The 6,507-nt window shown below is 31.2% G+C and overlaps 1 protein-coding gene across 1 annotated transcript in view; it reads right to left on the bottom strand.

The window, feature by feature from the left end:
* Positions 1 to 2,910, bottom strand: part of LOC119828518 (carcinoembryonic antigen-related cell adhesion molecule 5-like) — an 87,931-nt gene extending 85,021 nt beyond the window's left edge. Inside the window, exon 1 of the mRNA XM_038350685.1 lies at positions 2,784 to 2,910. The gene's annotated coding sequence lies outside the window, so the exon portion shown is untranslated. The remainder of the gene's footprint in view (positions 1 to 2,783) is intronic.
* Positions 2,911 to 6,507: the final 3,597 nt, after the last annotated feature.

Here is a 6,507-nt window from a genome sequence, read left to right on the forward strand (position 1 = left end):
ATAAGGCAGAACAGCGTTTGCCGGGTCAGCTAGTATATTATAATATGATAAATATTTTTGATTTTTGTCATTATTTTATACGATAAACGAAGCGATTTTATGATATGATTTCTATGTTTGGTGGTTACAAAGTGATATAGGCTTTTGTAGTGGAGAGAATCATTCACATCGTTACAACTTTTTTATTTATAATTTTTATATAAAAAATCATACATAGTCCAAATCCGTATTAGTTTTATTAATCGTAATTTATTCTATAATATAGAATGTTTCTGCTGAATCTGTTAAAATAACATAAAAGCTCGCAGTCGTCCCCATTTAGCGGTTTTGAAAGGTTGACAAACGTGATTTTTTTTGTATTATATGATAGTAGATCAATCACAATACGAGCCACCCCCATGGCCTATACATTTATCATTCGTTGAAGTGCTTCCGTGTTTGTACGGGTTACATTGATATTAATTGAGGCCATAAATCTTGACTGATAGCATTTCCCTTTTCTGAGTTCTTGGTACTAACACTAGTATTAACCGACTGTGTAAAGGTCATGTTGAGTGTGATGGTTAATTTTTGCATGTTTTAATTGAATTATGCGAAAGGGCTTATTTCATTTAAAGATTTTATAGAGTACAAGTGAATACAGATGAAAAATTAATAAAATACAAAAACATATCTAAATATATGTTTTATTATTAAACAGTTAACCTCAATTTGTAGTTTGTTCCGATAGTTCCTATACATTTCGCCCCTGACCTTCATAAAGTTCACTGCACGTTACTGCGTATGCCCCATACAAATTTTGAACCCCTGTTTCACCCCCTCTAATTTTATATACAACAAATGAAGTGTAAACGCCACTACTGTAAAGCTGAGCTGTTATTCACTTGAAACATTTTTATATATGACAAATTCTAATCAATTAATTCAATTCTATTCATGGGATTTACCTTGAGAATGAAATATGTATAGATTGTCAGATTCGTGCATCTTTCCTGATCGCTTTATCAATTTAACTGCGAAAAAGCCCACACACGAGAGCCAGGTAAAAGGCTAGTCAAATCGCGCGTTTGTGTTAACAAGTCCAAATATTTATACTACACATCAAATGTAAGAAACAGCTAGGAGCTAATTCGCACATGTGATCTCAACTATTCCATACATTTTGATTTTTTATCTATGAATGATAAATGACCTTGGCATTGGATCAAACCATGAACGTAATGTTAAAGTCTCACGGATAAATTTTTCGGGAAGAATACAAAATGGCCACTTCATATGTATTGATGTTGTCATCATCATCATCATCAGCCCATACACGTTCCCACTGCTGGGACACAGGCCTCCTATGAGGGTTCAGGCCATAATCCACCACACTGCCCAAGTGCGGGTTGGGTTTGATATTGTGAAATGAAGAAATAAATTAGATTTTATATGCTGTTATCCACCATCAGGGTAGTGTCCACCCGCGGTAGCATATAAAATCTAATCTACTACGAGACTAGGTAGTCTTTCGTCAGTTCTTACTTTAGACGTAGGTAGATAGGTATCTATACTAATAATACACAGCTGAAGAGTTTTTTTTAATCGCGCTTATCGCCAGAACTACTGGATCTTTTTCAAAAATTATTTCACCATTGATACTTGATCCCTGAGAGCCTATAATGTACCACGATGGAAGCCGGGGCGAGTACAAATATTAAAGATTCTATAAAACCATACACAATACACGTCCTCGTAAAATATATTCTATTTAGCATCTACACTCCTAATAGCGGCTACTGAAACGGAGGGTACCTATGCTGTACTAGAAACTATAAAATAAAAAAATTACATATACTTAATTATTAAGGAGACATACCCCAATTCATAAATTATTGTTCGTTTAGTTGTAATACCTTTTTATTAAGGGAGGATTAGATAATTTCAATTTTTGACGATATTTACACAAACAATAACAACCAACATTGTCAATTTTCAAATTGAAATTTTTAAAAATATCGTAGATCTAACCTTATCAGCTTGAAGACTTTTCAAAAACGTTAAAGTAAATAAAGCAGTACCTACTTTTAAAAATTGTAATATTTTAATTTATAGATATAGACTAATAAATTTTTATAAAAAACTAGCTGCGCCCCGCGGTTTCACCCGCGTAAGTCCGTATCCCGTAGGAATATCGGGATAAAAAATAGATGTTGGCCGATTCTCATAGATACCCGATAAGCACAAAAAATTTCATAAGAATCGGTCCAGCCGTTTCGGAGGAGTTTGGCAACGAAAACTGTGACACGAGAATTTTATATATTAGACTAGCTGCACCCGGCAAACGCTGTTCTGCCTTAATCTTATCATTTAGGGGTATGAAAAATAGATGTTGGCCGATTCTCATAGATCCCGAATAAGCACAAAAAATTTCATCAAAATCGGTCAATCCGTTTCGGAGGAGTATGGTAACGAAAACTGTGACACGAGAATTTTATATATTAGAGAGATAACGAGAGGAATGTGATTAGTGATACTTTTACAATGATGATTATAGGTTCATAATATATCAAAAAAGGTAACAAAAATATTTAAATTTTGCTTATTTATATTATAAAGAAATGTTCTAACATTTCATATCTACATAATTTGATGCTTTCCAAATAAATAAATCAGAAGCTGGAAATTTGAAATTAAATGTGTATTTTTTATTATGTAAACAAAGTAAACTACCTAAAGAAATATCTACTGACAATAATCTATCAATAGATACAAAAATATATCAGTCCAATATTAACACATACCTATTAAAAAAGAACACTCCATAAAAAATACACTAAACGTCACACAATTCCCGCCAACATCGATTAACCACAGATTAACAAACGTCACTGATCCGCCATTTTGACGCGCGCGCGCGCTGCGTTCCCGTTAACTACTGCCCGTGATTAGGATCTCGATTACTATAAATAAATTTATCTCCCTAGTGTGGGATACTACACAGCTAGCACTGCGTAGGCGTCTACACATTTGTCCTTTAATTTTATGCAGTTAGCTATTTTGCAACAACCGTGATTTGTTTCATGGAATCCTTTTATTTCAATTTACTTGAATCATTACGATATTTCATTTCTTGTTAAAATGTTCAATAATCAATATTTTTCTATTGTCATTTTAATTTAAAAATATTTTCCATATAATCAATTTATCAGTGAGTTATCTAAAATATTTTGTTAACAATTCAATTTTATTTAACAACGTTTCTAAAAACGAAGGAGGTCCTTCAATTCTATTGCTTTTATTTTTGGTTACTCCATCCCAGTATTTCTCACGTCAATCGATTTACGTGATTCTTGTTGTGCTTGATAAGAAACTGTTATTTGATTTCCTTTTAGAATTACGCGGTATCTCAAAAGATATTTTTAAAAATAAATATAAACCCCGTTTATCATACATAATTCATACTACTTAGAACAGTTTTGTTACTTACAAATTTAACAAATAATTTGAAATCATATCAATATCTAAGGCATTATAATTTAGTTTTAGTAACACAAAATCTGTCGAAATTCTATTAATAACATCACTGACGGAGGAAGTTGTAAATAAGAAATCTCTTTGAAACACAGAAAATATAAACGCACTTAGAGCTATAATTTTTCTGAAATAATGAAACTCCTCATTATAATATAACCGCAAATACCTTAGAAATATTATTTATCCAAAATTTAAAAGTTGTTTCATATCACTAAATCTAAAATAAAAATGTTACATTATATAATATTAAATGTTATATATCACTAAATTCAATATTAAATCAACGTCTAGATATATCTACCTATGAATACACCCTAGTTGATCCCGAAACGATGTATATTATAACAATTAATAAAAAGGGTTCACAATTAAATATGATTTAAAATTCATTAATTTCCAAAACCTATGAGTGACAAGCTGATCCACGCAATTGTATTTCTTCTCAAAAGGACTATTATGTATCATTTTCACTGTTGCTTCACTCCAAACAGTTTTATGATTGTAGATTAAGGCTGTAGATAGACTATCAGAGCTCAGAAAAAACAATTCGTACCCACAGTTCCACGCTCATTCAAACAAAGAACAGATTCATAAGCTTCTAAATATCATTTTTTTCTATATGTGTATATACTGTATATCCAATCAACTATAACTATATATATATAACTATATAACCCGCCATTAGTCTAAACAAAGAGTTTAGAAGTCCGAAAGACCTAAACAAGAAAATGACATACTCGTAAATCATTATTGTTTGTCTACAAATATTCCAAAACTAATAACAGTTACAGTAAAACATCCGTATTTCAAAATCGCTCGCTACTCAATAAAAACAGCTGATTTGCATACATTATATTTGCTTTCATATGTTAATATTGGTCTTGAATGTTTTTTGAAATCTCTGCGCTATGAGCAATTGTTAGACGCGAGCATTCGCTGAGGTCATGTGCTGGAATATGTAATTCAATAAGGTAGCGTACGTAATTTTATGAAAATTGTTTCATTTTTGCTCATTTTATGACAATATTATGCTTATAATTTGGAATCTGATGTTATAATTAGGCTAAAGATAAGTTTTATGAAAGCAATTATAATTAATACTTACTTTTGAAGTCGGTTGATAAAAGTTCGATTTTCGTTTTCATTACAATAGAAGGCTGTGGGTTATTAAAGTGTTGTTATTTCACAAGACTAGCCTTGTCGCATTATTAATTTCACAGCCTCATATAAGGGTTTATTATGAAAACATTGAACCATATTAATTTATTAGCCGGGCTTGTACAAGTCGTGAATTAATTATATAAGTTAATGTACTCTCTTGCGAGTTTCAAAGGCTACATGATATTTGTACTTTTATGTTTATAAATTTTATCAACATTTAACTTGATAATAATAATGTTGGATATTCAATGTTATTCAGATATATAGTGGTTTATTACTTTTTTTTAATTTACGATTTTTCGTAAAAAAATTAATGTATAGTATTTTCTTGTGTTTGATTTTAAGGCGAGTATATTATATATTTAGAAATTAACGTTTTGTAAACGTCGGGTTAATAATATAATGAATAAATCGCGTTTAAAATCCGTTAAAAAGTTTTTAATTTCTAAATTTAAGTTTGTTTACAGTTATAGATTACAATGTACATAACAATTCAAATAACGACAATTATTATAAACAGTTTTAGATTTTTTTAATTAAATAAAATGCTCTCACTTCACAAGCTCCACTTTCATTCAATTTTTGCTTTCACTTCAAAAACCATTTCGATACATCATCACCGGGTACCAAATAATGTATGAATGATGATGTATTTAAAAGCTTAAAATGCAGTTCCATTAAGATGCATGACCTATCAAGGCACTTCAAGACAGTCAAGGGGCTGCAGAAATAACTTTTGTCTAAAAAAAAAATAAAAATTGAGAAATAAATAAATTAATTTCCAATGCTATTACATCTAGTCGCAGAATTTCGCCTTTGTTATTGAGAGGGAGGCCTTATCCCCACTCTTTAAACTGCGTCCTATATGTCCCTTTTAATCCGCCTTAAAATATCAAAGAAGTAGAAAGAATACAATACGTTCCTGGGACAAAACACACCATTCAAAAACGCCAATAATACGACAGACCAGTAAATAACGTGGGGCCCAAAATAGGCCCTATACAGTACTCATAAACAGACCTCGATGGCAATTCAACTAATGGCCGCTGCTTAATAAAAGAATGTATTTACGTTTCTTTTTATTGTTGGTGACTTATTGTTTTTTTATTGACTATTTCGGAAATACTTAAAATGTATTGGTATACAAATTTGTCTTCGATGTATATTGAACGAACGAAGCGATATTTTCATCGAATATTCTATTCCTCTAATGGTATGCTGATTTCATACAGATGTATAAGTGTCCTTAGATAGAATCAAATAGCTCATGAAAAAGTATTATTAAATTTATAATTTGTGGTCAACCAGCGGTCCGCCCCGTCTTAACCTATGCTTTATATTACTTACATAGTATAAACAAAGTCGCTTTCCCTGTCCCTATGTCCCTATGTCCTGTATGTATGCTTAAATCTTTAAAACCGCGCAACGGATTTGATGGGGTATTTAATAGATATAAAGATGTTTATATATATATATATATATTAAACTACTCCAAAATAACGCGTGCGTAGCCGCGGGCAAAAGCTACTATATTAATTATATCGTGTACACATCATATGAATAATTTTCGAAATCGGTTCAGTAATCCAAACAAACGAGGTGAGCGTGTGCAAATAAACAAACTCTTCAGCATTTTTTTTTACTATAGATTAATTGAAAGAAGATTCGCACTGTGTAAACTTACAACATTTCGAGTTTGGTAAATTGCTATTTATTGTTTGATTTTAACAGTCCAGTCATCTGGTTGTTTTATCCACAACGATATCGGAGAAAATGGGTGATTTTTAAATTTTGGGTGCGCTTTTGAGTGGCGGAATCTAGCGGAATTTG

Source organism: Zerene cesonia, chromosome 8, assembly GCF_012273895.1.
Source record: "Zerene cesonia ecotype Mississippi chromosome 8, Zerene_cesonia_1.1, whole genome shotgun sequence".
In the NCBI taxonomy this organism is placed as follows: Eukaryota; Metazoa; Arthropoda; class Insecta; order Lepidoptera; family Pieridae; genus Zerene; species Zerene cesonia.